The sequence below is a fragment of the Leptodactylus fuscus genome, chromosome 6 (genome assembly GCF_031893055.1).
Source record: "Leptodactylus fuscus isolate aLepFus1 chromosome 6, aLepFus1.hap2, whole genome shotgun sequence".
Classification (NCBI taxonomy): domain Eukaryota; kingdom Metazoa; phylum Chordata; class Amphibia; order Anura; family Leptodactylidae; genus Leptodactylus; species Leptodactylus fuscus.
Genome location: NC_134270.1, coordinates 56,862,969 through 56,878,738, shown reverse-complemented (window position 1 = coordinate 56,878,738; position 15,770 = coordinate 56,862,969). Strand labels below are relative to the sequence as shown.

Genomic DNA, 15,770 nt, shown 5'->3' with positions numbered 1-15,770 from the left:
ACCAAGACAAAGAACCTTCCGCAGCCGCCTGAAAGAGGAAGAACATCCTTTCGGGGTCGAGGTTCCTCCGCCAGAGGCTTCAGAGGATGTGGGCGCTCCGCTCCCCAGGGCAGAGGCAGGGGACGCGGTACTTCCCGCGACCGCAAAAGAGATCCCTGACTAGTCCACTTACGTATCAGCTGCCTTGGGAGTAGACGGGCCCATTCTCCATCTAGGCGCCCGGCGCAAAGTTCCCGGAGTCTCTCATAACGAAATAGATGTCATCTTTACTCCGCTCTCAGAATCAACATCTTGCCCTTTTCAGGGCCCCAAACAACTTCATCTGTGAATACGCGACCAGAGGGTCTTTTTTCCAGTTTTCTTGGTACCCAAGACATTGGGCGGAGGACTCAGGTTCTTCGTTCTCTACTTAGACCATTTCATCCGCAGCATTCGGTTTCGCTGGAGGACCTTCAGGCCAGGTATACTTGCAGGACGGCCCGGAGTTCAGTCCCGTATCTGGGATCAAAGGGACGAATACCTAGATGGAAGACTTTGTCCTCAAATTCCCACCCTCCCACACAGCAGAGCTTCAGTCCCCCTTGTCCTCAAGGAGGCATTACCTACGGTTTTCTCCCCGTGCCTGCAGACAGGCCGGGGAGGCCCTTAACTGGGCATAGAGCTTCTTAAAGCCTGAATCAAGGAGGTCCTTTTCATGCAGAGTCAGACTGTAGCCAGAAACCCGTCAGGGTTACTTGTGATTTCATCAAATCGAATCCAGTTCCGGGGATTCACCATAGACTCTCTTACCAGGAGGCACCTTCTATACAGCAAGAAGCTGCGAGTCTGGAATCACTGTCCCTCGGGACTAGAAAAGCCTATCCAGCAAACCATCAGTGCCCGGCTATTACAAGCCCGGTAAACCCATCTTCGCGATGGCAGGTCCTCGGTCAGGTTTACCTAGACCCTGTTGACCACACATGCCTCCCGCAATGGCGGAGCTCATCTGGGGGAGACTCTGGTACAAGGCACCTGGTGTTACCTGAAGAGAACGCGCTCACCCAGCTGGCGAGAGCCTACGAAAGTTCACGTGAAACCTCAGACGTTGGCGCCACTTCCACTGAAGAAGATGATCAGGATCCAGGTGGACAACCTGATGACAGTCTACTACAATCTTCACGGGAGGAAGATCAGAGCCTTCCCTATTCTATAGTGCGCCAGCAGGATCTTCGCTTACTCAAATCAACTCCTCTCCCAGCTGTCGGCGGTTCAAATCCCAGGTTACTCAAACATTCTACGGGACTAACGCACCAGAGTACTGGCGACCTCAGACAAGTTGTCCCTAGACCAGGGTGCTTTCCACCATCTTATCAAAAGATGAGGTCCCCCCGAGGTGGATCTGATGGCCACCTCAAACAGCTCCACAATAGAGGAGTGTTGCTCCCCAGTTTGGGAAGACAGCCCTCTGACACTGTATGCCCTGTCAATACCTGGGAGGTTCATACTGAAAAGCGTTTTCCCTCCGTCTGAGGATTCTGAAGGTATTGACGAAACACAGGCAGGACCAGAGCTTGACAATAACGAGCACGCCATTCTGGTGAAAAGGGGCATGGTTCACCGTCTTCATTCCTATGCGGCGGAGGAACAACTGGAGGCTTCCACCAGTGCAAAATCTGGTAATCCGGAACAGTCAGCCCTGTCAAGGTCTGAACAGATTCAAGCTTGCCTGGAGGTCAACCAGCCTTCAGCTGGCAAAAGAGGATTGTCCCAGGGAGTGCTAAGGACTTTAGCGCACTCAAGAGCAGAGTCAACTAACCAGAGCTACCAGAGGGTCACCCGAATTTTCCAGAACTGGTGTACAAGTAACCAGCGCGACCCTAATAGGGATGCAGTCTTGGAGTTCCTACAAGATGGCCTAGAGAAGGGGCTGGCACCCACTACATTGAAGGTTCAAGTTTCAGCTCTGTCCGCTCTCCTGGAGACCAGATTGGCACTAGATCCTCTAATTAAACAATTTCTAAGAGGGGCTACTAGACTTCGCCCTCAGGTGCAGCCACCCATCCCTACTTAGGACCTAGCAGCAGTTCTACAGGGGCTCTGTGCGCCCCCCTTCGAGCCCCTATCTGAAGTGGATTTGAAGTACCTAGCATACAAGATAACTTTCCTGTTGGCAATAACCTCCGCCAAGAGGGTTGGAGAAATACAGGCCCTAGCGGCCTCTGAACCATTTATAGCCTTCTTTCCAGACAGAGTACAGCTGAGGTTCGTCCCAGGATTCTTGCCAAAGGTACCCACTTCTCAGAATATCAACCAGGTAATTGTCTTACCAGCCTTTTTTCCCTCTCCCACCTCTGAGTGGGAGGAGAAGATGCACAAGTTGGACTTGGTGAGAGCATTACAGATTTACCTGGAGCGCACTGCGCCTTTCTGAAAATCAGAGAATTTGCTTATCAATGTGTTTGGCCACACTAAAGGTACCAAAGCATCCAAACCAACTCTATCAAGATGGATCAGAGAAGCCGTTATCTGCTCCCTACGTGCTCAAGATCTCCCAGTACCAGACTTTGTCCGTGCCCACGCCACCCGAGCAGTAGCAACATCGTGGGCTGAGAGACGTTCCCTTTCCTTAGAGCAGATATGTGCCGCAGCTTCTTGGAGTTTGCATCTAACTTTCGCCAAGCATTATAAACTGGATTGGCGAACAATGGAGTCTACAGCATTTGGACACACTGTGTTGGCATCAGCCTGCCAAAATTACCTGCCCTAGGGTAAAGCTATACTTGCTAAATCCCCAGTTGTGCTGGTGTAGGGGGAACAAAAGATTATGAAAGACAATCTGTTTTCCCTTAGCCCAAACAGCAGCACAAGGCTCCCCCTCCCCCCCCCCCCCCATGCTGTATTTGTACTATGTAATATTATTTCTGTAAATATATGTCAGATCTTATACTTGTTACTAACACAAGGGGGAGTTGATCTTCCGGCCTCTTATAGGGGTCAATTGCTGTTAGGTAATTAAAAATTCCACCTGTCCTAACAGCTCATAGGGGCAGGAATACCTCAGTTGTGCTGCTGTTTGGGCTAAGGGAAAACAGATGATTATCTTTCATAATCTTTCGTTTCTGGACAACCCCTTTCTTTAAGAAACAGATAAATAGCAACTGGAAAAATATAGTTAGGTTTATTATCTACATCTATTTCCAATAGCAAAAAGGGGGAATATAAGGGGTAAAGAGGAACTTGAGACAAAAGTGTATTGACTGTCCCTCCAACACTTGGGAGGTCACTCCCCTACAGCACACAATACACATGGAGGGGCTAGGACCCGGATTTGGAAGGGAGCGCTTGAACGGCCACGCCCACAACGTCAACAATGGACGCCCTATTGTACTGTCCGTCTATGTGATTGGTTGGGAGAGCTTAGCGCCGCCCCTGGTGATGCTCTGTCACCTCTGATGGGAAATGCTCGGCAGTTGGAGCCCGGCCTGTACCGGGAAGACTGCAGGGCTCTCAGTGGCACCGGGGAGCGTGGAGGGCGGCACAGCGTGGTTTACACGCCCGGCCCGTTTACGTCATCGTCTCCAGGAACAGCCGGAGATAACGGGTTAATGCCGGGGGGATACGGGCAAGGTACCGGAGGGGAGCGCGGCACCGGAGCCAGGGAGGAGGCAGGTGAGACCGCGCCGCGCATCCTCCGCCAGTACATCCAGCCGCTGTGTCACACGGTGCCCGCCGCACTGCCAGCCAGCCTCCCCTGTCTGTATTACCTCCATGTCACCACCCTGTCTGCATCCCCTGAATCCCATGGCATTCCCCTCCCCAGCCGCTGTCTGCTCACCCCACGCTGGCCTTCAGATGGTTACCCCTCTGTCTGACATCACCCCTCTGCCTGGCATCAACCCACTCTGCTCATCCCCATGCCTGGCATCGTGACCCCCACACACAACTCATCTGTGTGCCCAGCATCCTGACCCCCACCTACTGTATTCCCTTCTGCCTCACCTTACAGTCAACCCATACTGTATGCCCCCTGCCATTACTCTGATTCCCCTGCCTGACATTACTGTCTCCCCAACTACTGCTCCCCCTCTACCTGGCATTACAGTCTACAAAAACTGCCCACCACTCTGCATGGCATCATCCCCTTTCTTCACTGTTCACCACTCTGCATGGCATCATCCCCTTTCTACACTATTCACCCTTATGCCTGGCATCACCTTCTCTCTACACTTTTTACTCCTCTCTTTAGCATCGCCCCCTCTCTACACTGATCAACCCTCTGCTTGGCATCACCTCCCTGTCTACACTGTTCACCACTTTGCTTGGTATCATTGTCTGCCCACACTGCTCACCCCTCTGCCTGATATCACTGTGTGCTCACACGGTTCTTCCCGCTGCCTGGCATCATGAGTACAACACCCTACCCACCCCTCTGCTTAGTCACCCCACATTGACTATCCCTTCACTTGGCATCACGTTAGTCCCATGCTGACTGCTCATCCTTCTAGCTGTCCTTCCTGTCATTTACGCTGCTGAACCAGTGGTCTTCACATTCACCAAACATATTGGCTGCCCTTCTTCCTGGCATCACTGTCACCACACTACTGAGAATATCACTAATGGGAACTACCTACTGGCAAAGCCTGGTGCTTGGCATCCATATCACTCTTTTTCTTCCTTGTCTGCCTGGCATATTACCACTCCACTGCCTGGAAATCCCCATCCGATCATGTCGGTGGCATTTTGTGTGGCCTCCTAATTGCCGCTCACATGGTTGATGTTATGTTGTTGGTTGAGCGATTGTGGACGGATCACCCACTACAGCGTCTAGTGCTCGTACAGCCTGGTACCCGCTTACAATATTGTTCTGTCCTCACATCAGCACCACCAGCACTGGCATCTATTTCAGCTTAGTCTATTATCCTGCTTATCCAGCCTGGTAACTGGCATTTAACTTCCTATCGCCAACTGTCATCTTCATCTCTAATCCCCCCCCCCCTTCCTTGGCATCCTGATCACCACATCTGTCTACCTAATAAGTGTCATAGGCTGGCATGAATCACCTTCATTGACTGCCATACTGATGTTCTGCACAGCTTGACCACTCATTCCCTCCTAAATTACAAAGCAATTATATTGGCTGCCCGACTGGCACTGATTCATTGTCTCAGTTATCTACTAGTTTACAACTCGCCCACAGCACTGCCTTGCATCATGGTATCTACATGCCTGTCGGATATGCATCCTAGCCACATAAATATTCATCTCGCTGAAACTCATACCAGACAGGTATGGATTTACCTCTATGCATATAAGGTCAAGGATGTATTCCTTACAGGAAAGCACTTAAAGGGGTCTTCTGATTGCTGCCAATCCATTTTCTGACCTTCAGTTTTGCCTTATTACAAGTGGATTAATGTGAGGGTTTCTGGCTGATAGGGCATGGCTACATTATCAGATGTGATCATTTTACCGCAATAGACACAGATTATGGCTACAGAAAATCTACAAAGAGAGCATCCGCAGAGCTGAGAGTTTGGTACATTGCATCTGGTCTATACCATTCAGTGTGAGCGAAACACATCAGCAGAACAAGTGCAGGTAAAATGTCCAGAGTTCACCTCACAAGGGATTGGGTAAACTACCTTCAATTGTAGCAAAACCTCAGCTGTGAGAAATATTAGGTCAGAACAAGTTTTCAGCCCCTTACCACAAATATTAACTTTCCTATTAATTCACAGCAAATAGAGATCCTAAAATGGTAAGAAATCGAACCACAAAGGGAGTTCCATACAGTGAGTTTATTGCATCTTTTACCTGTCTGTGCAACAGAATATCAAATCAGTGCCAGCTATGAGCTGTTGTAGATTTGGGCTCTATTCACATGACTGTGATTTAACAGTCTGTGCAGCATCCATTCATTTTTATCACGGACCTGTTCACCTTAATGGGTCAGTCAGGAGCATTGCATAGTTCCTACACATATCATTGGGCTCTGTAATGCAGGACAGGTCAAGAGATGGAAAGCGGACCTTAAAGGGATTGCCCAGGAAGTTTAATTGCCCTTACCTTATCTGGAGGTTCCAGGCTTGTCACGTGATTTGCCCTATCCCCCCTTCCCCCATTTCACTGGTACCTGTGCCATAGGGGCTGGCTGACTAAGAATTACCTGTGAGATTGAGGTAGGGGCAATGATCTGTGGATTGGAAAGCTGCTTCCGATCATGTGACCTGGGGGTCGTGATGACATCACCATCATCTGCTGCTTAATGAATTTAAACTTCCTGGACAACCCCTTATATGTGATTTTTGTGCACCAGTTTTGCAGCATAAAATCTTAATAAATTCAGTTGTATTTGCTCACTGGCGTCACAGTCACCTTGGCTCTCGGCATGGCTGGCACTTACTGTTGGCAAAGAATAAGAACAAATGCAAACAAATAATAATAATTCTGATGCCCTTGACAACTAATAAGTCTTGCAGTTTTTGCCTACCAAATTTTCTCTGAAGAGTTTTCTTTGTGCTGCCCATCGCTCACTGCACCTGTCTGGTGCTGGCAAGTTGAAGTCTTGTTTTAAGGTAGTTTATGTGATGGCTTCAGTATATATTAGCCATAGATAAGTAGTGTATTGCAGCGCTACATCTGTAGTTCAGCAGTGGTATCCTGATAATCTGGCTACTGGAGGACTAGAGGATAAATCCTGGATAATACTGCACTGGTCCTTTCTTCTTGTGACGGACCAGCAGAGGACCTAAACTGTGGGTTGCTGAACAACTGGCTGGTGTGTGAATTTTAGTTTAAATTTCATGAATTGTTGCAAATAAACTAGGGATTGTTTATTTTGTGGGGTCACTTATTTTCTTCAATCACTGGCGTATACTTTGTCATTCTCTCGTGCTTTAGGTTTGGTCTGTGCCTTTCCCTGCGATTCCTCATACCTGTGATACGATCTGGCAGTTATTCTGTATTAAGAGCTGCCTCTTAATCCCATTATGTGCGGATATTATATGGACTGTTGGTCTGGTCTGTCTCATTCTTTCTGAGGGTTCCGGTTCCATCACGTTTATTGCTTTATGCAGGAATTTATCAGTTACCTAAAATATATCTATAGGCCAGGAACACACTGAGCAGTACTGCTGTGTTTTTGATGTTTACTTTACACCAATGCCCCATGTAGTAGGCCGTGGAAAAAAACTGCGCCGCATTGCGGTTTTTCCCACAGCGCTTTTCAGAAAGTCTGCAGAGGTTTCCTTTGTGGACTTTCTGCTTCTACTATACATATAGGGAAATCATATCATATTGTTATGCTATGATTTACGAAGCCGCAACTGTTTTTGAAATCGCAGCATTTCCGCTACGCATATTTTTCTGCAATGTGCAGGGACTGTAAAATGCTGGGTTTTTCCTGCAGTATTTACGCCATGTGGGGCCCTGGTTTTACAGTTTCTACGAAGTCCACACAATGCAGGACTGAACTGTGGCGACAATTTAAAATTTATAGTGTCAATTTATGCTGCAGATTTTCTTTGCGGATTTCACTTTTTTTTTTAATTCTGAGCAAATAGAGAAATTGGCAGAAATTCCATAAATCAAATCACCATTTGTTGCATTTTACTTGCCTGGTGAAGAAAATCTGAAGGTTTTTTTTTTTTTCCGGAGTGTACACATAAAGATTAATGGCAATATAAGGCTCCTTTCACATTAGCTTTAACTTCTGCCATTTGGCTACGTTCTAGGGTTATGCCACAAAAAGCATTTGTCCTCTGTCCATAGGGTAGTATATAAATACATGATTGGTGGAGGTCTGACTGTAGCTAGGCTGAATGCAGACGTGTCGCAGAAGAGCCCGCGATCTCACTCACTTAAGTGGGAACCCTAGAGATAGCTGAGTGCTTTACTTTGGCTATCTCTGGCAATCCCATTGAAGTGAAAGGAAGCGCTGAATACACAACAGGGGGAAACAAACCCCTCTTCTTGGGATCGCCCCCAACAATCAGGTTTTGCTATCATTTTTTAAAGGAGTAGCTATAAAACAATTGGGAGATATATAGGAAATACTTATACTTCTCTCAATCCACTCCTGGCTTTGGCGCAAAATCTGTAACAAAAAAAGCAGCTTTTCTGCAACATGGGGTCTCAGCCTTAAAGGATTTTTCCAGCCTAAGGGGGCGTTCACACTACCGTCGGTGTCCGACAGGTAGTGTCCGCTCCTAGTGTCCGCTCAAAATCTGTCACGGATACTAGGAGCGGACACTAGCTGCATGCACGGTTCCTCTGTCCGCTTGAGAAGTCGGACATTTTTACTTGCGGACAGGGAAGGACGGGCACGGAGTGCAAAAGAACGCACCCGATGCCCATTGAATTAAATGACAGGTGTCACGGACACAACTAGTGTCCGCTCCTAGTGTCCGTGACAGATTTTGAGCGGACACTACCTGTCGGACACCGACGGTAGTGTGAACGCTCCCTTCATAACATAATGCCTACCCAAATGTTGCAGCATCTTCAAACAGCTGATCGGCAGTGCAAGATTTCTACCGCCATTTACTGCTTACACTAAGTTCACACTTATCAAACTAAATCCTTTCTTCTGGTCCAGTCGGACGACCACAACAGACATGCGTACCACTACAATCGTAGTTACGTATGGACACCTTGAATGGAACTGAGTTGCAAACAGGCCATGTGATCGATAAAGGTGACGTCTCGTAACCTGTAAAGCTTTCAGCTAATGATTCAAACAGCTGACCTCTGGAGGTCCCAGATGTCAGACTCCCATTTATCTTTAATTAATGACCGATCATAAGACAGTTAAAGAGGTTGTCCCGTTATGGACGCTTATTCCCTATCCACAAGGGAAAGCGCAAAAAAATTGTCACAATCTCATTCCCAGTGAGTGAATGGTATAGAAGATGGAGTAACGTTTCAGGACAGAAGTGAAAAGATATGTTCATAAAGTAACTTGAAGCTGATTTTGAGGCTGATTCCTCTTCCATTCCAATCCAAATTTCACTTGAAGTCAGACCCTGCATTGCAATGGGATCCAGACACTAACTTTTTTTTTTTTTTTTTTTTTTTTTTTTTTCTTTAGCTGATTTTTTTTTTTTTTTTTCTTTTTTCCAGCTAGCAGAAAAAAATGTGTCGTGCTCGATGTTCAGGCAAATTCTGCCTGAGATGGACAACACTTGCTTGGAGGTGTGGATTTTGACATAGCAAATTCCACAGTGGATTTTGCAATGGATTTCTTAAAGCAGAAATATTCTGTTTCTGAAATTGAAGCAGAATTTTTCAGATTTTATTCCGCCCTGTGCACCTAGTGTTAAGCCAGTTGGATACAACCATGTGCTAACCGGCGGGCGTGAATGGGTGGTGCGTGGGTGACACATGGATGTTACCTATGTGCCACCAGTGCATTGGTCATGCTTCTGCAGTCCCTTTCATTCAATGAATAGGAGCCATGGAAGCAGGGCCGCAAAATTGGACAGCAATATATCTGTTCCATATTTTGCGGCCCAGACTGTCGGCCTGCACACAGGCCAATAGAAATGAATGGGTCAGTGTGCTATGCGGGAAAAACCCGGATAGCACACTGACTATTCATACGGTCGTCTGCAAGGGGACTTAGTCCCCAACGTTACGCAAATGCAGTGTTTGTAATTGCAGAAACACAGGGGGGGAAAATGCTTTTATAGTACCAGCAAAGTGAATGAGATTTGTTTAATCACTTTGTGGAAAAAATGCAGAATGTTAGTATTAGCTGCGGAATCGCGATTGGGTTCCTTATATGTTCACAAGTTTAAGAATAAAAACACAGTGAAAACATTTTTTTCTTTTATTAAATAGAGAAACTGATTGCAATTCCTCAGCTAATGCTTATGATGTGGGAATGTTTAAACTTAGGGCCCTACTGACTTATCGTCTTGTTGTCTTTGATGATCAGAAAAGTTTACAACGTCTTGTTAGACCCTATACGTGCATATTGGGACTATTAATGACACTATGGATCATACAGCCGAATTCACGGGTGTATCTTTTATATTATACCAAGCACGCAAGTTGATAGCCGCGCATCGGTTACATCCCGTAAGTCCCACAATAAAGGAACTACATAGCAGACTGAATTCTATTATTAGAGAAAGCGGTATACAGCAAATGCCACGCCGAAGTTCAGTTTGAGAGTTTGGGGTCTCTGGTTATGCACTCCTAGAGCTTTATTGTGGTCATGATCTCAGTAAATTGTGTACTACACTATCAGGCATTGGGCTCATGTTATCGCTGAGCTCTACGTAATATATGATGTTGTCTTACACCAATGCAAAACGAACTTTAAAAACTGTGCTAATGATAAGTCTTCCCCAATGAGTGCTATGCAGTGACTAGAAGAATGGGCCTTTTTGGACCTTTGCTTGCCAGGTGACGTCCAGCATAGATCCTAGCAGACCCAGCATAGATCCTAGCAGACCCAGATCAGTTCTGCCAGTGGTTAACGTCACTGTAGGGGGCGTTGTGACTTAAATTGTAGATATCTCACAGAGGTGTTTTATGACCTTATGGAGAGGGGCATATGGTGTAATAAATAGTACATACATACACAAGTGTAAAAAAAAATTCTACAAATAATGAAAAAACACCATTTATGCAATTCACAAACTATCTTCTTAACCTTACTATTCACTCAAGACTGTACATAATGGGACAGAATTATTAATACTGGCGTTTTATGTCAGTCTTAACAAAGTCCCCGACTGGTGCAAGTCAGAAACTGGCATAGAATTCCTGTATAAGGCTGAGGCCTCATGTCGCGGAAACGCAGCTTTTTTTTTGTTGTTGTTGCAGATTTTGTTGTGGTTTTATCAGTCAGTCAGGAGTGGATTGAGCAGAAACTTCCAATATATTTCCCATTCCTTTTGTAGCCATTCTTGGCTTTGGCTCAAAAAAGCAGCAAAATCTGCAACAAAAAAAGCTGTGTTTCCGCAACTTGGGGCCTCAGCCTTACTTACGCCAAAGAATTGGCACCGATATGTTGATACAAATCTGATCAATACTAAACAGGAAATCCATTTTAATATGTTATTTTGATAGTAATTTTCAATTCAAGAAATGAAAAATATTTTTTTTTGTACAATTAACCCCTAATTAAAAAAGTTAAAAAAATAAATAAATAAAAAGTTTAAAACTTGTATTAATAATAATTAGTCCTCTATGTCACAGAAAAAAGCCTTAATTTTCTTGGCAGCCCAGCAAATGGAGACAAAATACGTTTGGGCCATTATACTTCGAAGTATGCAAAAAAAAAAAAAACCCCTCTAAAAGTGTGTGGTCATTAAGGCTCTTTTAGACTTGGCCAGTAAGTGGTTAATAATATAATAATAAATTTTATTTATATAGCGCCAACATATTCCGCAGCGCTGTACAATTTGTAGGGTTCAAATACAGACAGATACATAACAAAGAAAGTCATTTCACACAATGGGACTGAGGGCCCTGCTCGCAAGAGCTTACAATCTCTGAGAGAGCTTACAATATTATGTGTATAGTCTTTGCAAACTTTGGTAAACTAACCACATATCTCTTTCCTGTGCTGATTGTTTGCTACAATGCGTATTTTTGGTACAATGTATGAATCTGAGACCCCGACCATGTACTGAGGGTTGGTTCAACTGAATACAGCATAACCCAGTTATTGGGATGGCTACACACACACTTTTTTTTTTTTTTTTTTTTTTTTTTTTTTATGCAGTTTTTTGAACCAAAGCCAAAAAAACGATCCTGTAGGGAAAACTGTATAGCCTCATACACGTACGTGACAGCCATTTCAGAACATTTCCAGTAGGTAAAAATCAGTCCATGGTCTGTGATGGACACAAAAGTGCACGGCTCGTTACCGGGCAGATGTCTGATTACTGTGCTGTGACTGTAATGAGCTGTGCACCTGTGTCCATCACATGACCATGGACTGTCCATCACATGACCATGGACTGTCCATCACATGACCATGGACTGTCCATCACATGACCATGGACTGTCCATCACATGACCATGGACTGTCCATCACATGACCATGGACTGTCCATCACATGACAGTCTGATTTTTAAACTACTATAAGTAAGCAGAATGACTGACAGCAAGCTGAGGCCTAGCAGACTGTAAGGAATTGATACAGAAAGTATATAGGAAAATTGTAGAACTTATTATACAAACATTAACACTGTTTTCATAATATTGGTCTGAACTGGACAGGCCCTTTAACTTTGCCCATATTTTCATCCTCTCGATGTAAACTGAAGTGTTTCTATACACTGATAGGAAGCAGAGATCCTGAATATCATGAGGAACTAAAACAGAATGTTGCAGAACTTCTCTTTTTAAGACTGAGGCCCTACGTTGCAGAAACACACCTTTTTTAGTTTCAGATTTTGTTGAGCCAATGCCAAGACTGTCCGCAAAAGGAAAAATGGGAAATATATAGGAAGTTCTTGTACTTCTACCTTCTGCTCAATCCACTCTTTGGCTCGAAAAATCGTAGCAAAATCTACAACAAATAAAAGCTGTGTTTCCGCAACGTGGGGCCTCAGCCAAAGTGAAGATTGGTGAGCCTTGTGTGGAATTTTTCTAATGATGAAGCCTGTTTTCTGTCTTATCTTTGTTGTGCCAAATTTATACAGTGTGTGTTTTGGGTTGTTTTTATTGGGGGGTGGGGGGGTGGTTTGGACACTTTTGTGAGATTAGGATATGGATTTTGCCATTATACCCATGTATGAAGGGTTTTTGCAAATTTTTTGTCATGGGAGAAGCATATTGTAGTATAGTGTGTGTGTGTGTGTGTGTGTGTGTGTGTGTGTGTGTGTATGTATATGTGTGTATATATATATATATATATATATATATATATATATATATATATATATATATATATATATATATATTATTTATTTATTTTTACATTTTTAAAATTCTCGCAGTAAGGAAGGAAGTATGTCAGTTAAAGGGATAGGCATTCAATATCAGATTTGCTTGGGGCTAACACTATTTTGCTTACTTGTATAGTGCCATCATATGCGGCAGCACTTTACAGACTTTGTCAGTCTCACATAGGGCTCACAATCTAATTTCCCATCATTATATCTTTGGAGTACCCGGAGGAAACCCACTCAAACACTGGGAGAACATACAAACTCTTACAGATGTTGTCTTTGGCAGGATTTGAACCCAGGACTCCAGCGTTGCAAGGCCACCTGTACCAAGACAGAGCAGCTCTTGGTAATGTTCAAACAGGCTTCAATGGGGCAGTACTGCAGCACCTACTTTTTATTGCTACATTTTATATGGCAAGTGAGCAGCATGGATTGTGATATGTAAACATTACCGAGAGCTTTGTTCAGTCTGTCAAATACGGAGGCACCCATTGCGACATGGAGGCATAATGAGAGGCAAGAAATATCACTACTGCAAGAGCCTGTATGCAACTCTTTTAAGATTGTTATATATTCATTGAATGGTCACTGAGGGTGGCAGGGGACATTATGTTGGGGCTACTTAAAGGGACACTATATTATGGGTTGCCACTTGAGGGGACATTAAATTATGTGGGGAGCGGGCACTTATGAAAGTTTGGAAGGGCTCACTAACTTGTTAAAATGGCCTTGGTTGTGATCTGTCTGTTATCATCATAACTCACTATGATGCAGGAAGAACTTTCGTTCACACAAACGTGGTCAGTCTGGGATATGTAGTCCGCACACGGACCACCATGTTGCACACAGTCATGTGAAGAGCCCCAGGTGTTGCTATCTGAGGTCTCTGGGAGTTGAAATACTTTCATTCTTACTGGCAATAGAAGTGGGAAGAGAATGTGTTATGGGAAGTAGAATATAGACATGAGCTTTGCAAAGGTTCCTGTTTTGTTTTTTGTTTTTTGTTTTTTAGTAGCGTAAAAAAGTGAATGCAATACAAGTGCAGGTTAACTTGTTATTCAGGGAAGCTGAATACCCGTCTAGAGGCCCAATAGCCATTATTGGTAGCTGTTCAAACTAGCTCACTATACACTTTTCCCTGTAAAGTAACGTCACTGTTCATCCTGAGCTTCCTGGTTCGTTAAGAAATGTGTAAAATTCTGTAACATGGGTGTAATGTAATGATTATAATTATTGGTTATCATCTAAGGCTGGGTTCACATCTGTGCCAGAGTCTCAAATGGAGATAGAAACCGCCAGAAATTGGCGGAGAGAAAATTCAGTAAAATACAACTTTGTAAATGAGCCATTAATAGTCCGAAGGTACCTACATGTAACTGGTAAAGAGTAACTCTAGTAGCAACTTTTCATAATTGGCACACATGAATTATTGTAAAATGTTGTAATGTATCGTCTTAAAAAAAAATCAGTTTCCTTCTCCACTTACTTATTAGGCCGCTCTTCTCCTCCTTATCTTCACTCAGACTGTTTGTTTTACAGAGTCTTACAGTATTCTATGGGGGACTGTTAAGTGATTCTGTGCACCTGGTAGACTCTTATCTTGAAACATAGCGGTGTTAAGAGCTACCTGAGTCAGAGAGTAGTGTATCAGCTACAGCTATTTGTCTGTTTACCAGTAGCCTATTTCCCCTTCCCTCTCCATAGACTAATATAAAACAAGTAATTTAGTTTTCTAAATGGAGGAGGAAGCTTGTCTCTCTGATAAGATACGTTGCAAAGTTTCTTGTATTCACCCGTATTATTCATTTGTTTTATAATTGGAGGTACATTATCACATTATTACGCTTTGGTTTCTGTATGGATTGTTCCAGTTCTGGAGAAACCTAACTTGGGTCGTAATGGAAAGCATGAAATGTGATAATGGAAATCCCCGCTGGTTATTATGCGATGTGCATATTACCGTGCTGCCTGAGGCCGTGGAGATATCAGAAGTAGATCTTTTACAGTTTACTTGTATAGACATATCCAGTATAAAGAGTTAAAGGGGCTGTCCAGGAATTTTGGCCCAGGGCAGGCGTAACATTTAAAGAAAACCAAAAACTAAAAAAACCTGTCCCTAGTGCTCCATTTCCTGCCATCACACTCTGTAGCCGCACGCTATAGCTTGGTTCCTGAAAGTCATGCACCACACATAGCCTCTCAGACCAATCAGTGGTCACTGCGGAGGGGCCAGCAGTGGTGGAACAATTGCAGTCATGGGGTGTGTGGGGGTGAATAAAAAAAATAAACATTTATACTTAATTCCCCTGTATTTCCCAGTGTCCTTGTTGGGGCTCTTCCTACCTGTGATGGACATCACGTGCTCAGGATTCACGCTGAGACCTGTGATTGGACTTCAGTGGTCACGTGGGGTGCGGGGACCTCATTACGCTGGTGTGCCCCAAGAGACTGCTGAGGCCCAAGAACCAGCCCCAGAGGTGACATCTGAGCGTGTAACGTCAGCCGCAGGTTGGAGAGACCTGAAGAGGATGCTGGAGAGAAACTAACACAGTAAGGATAACTAGGAGAGATGAGGCAAGAGGATTATGTGTTAAATATTTTTATTCACCTCTCCTGGGCTTCTACTTATTATACTCTGGGGTATCCTCAGACAATAATGGTATGGAAGCTGGAGGGCCAAACTTCACAAATATTTGTCAAAATGACTTTCATGGGGTTCTTTGGAAGCATATTATATTGTGTGGAGAGCATATTATACTGTGTAGGACCACTGTGGGGGGCATATTATACTGTGAGGGGCCATAGTGGAGAATTATACTGGGGGGGGCCTCTGGAGAGCATTACATTGTGTGGGGCCACTGTGGAGCATTATACAGGGG

At 44.5% G+C, this 15,770-nt stretch overlaps 1 protein-coding gene across 1 annotated transcript in view; it reads left to right on the top strand.

Moving 5' to 3' along the window:
• Window positions 1-3,427: 3,427 nt before the first annotated feature.
• The window catches only part of PIK3CD (phosphatidylinositol-4,5-bisphosphate 3-kinase catalytic subunit delta), a 34,724-nt gene continuing 22,381 nt past the window's right edge, over window positions 3,428-15,770 (top strand). The window contains exon 1 of the mRNA XM_075280020.1: window positions 3,428-3,648. The gene's annotated coding sequence lies outside the window, so the exon portion shown is untranslated. The remainder of the gene's footprint in view (window positions 3,649-15,770) is intronic.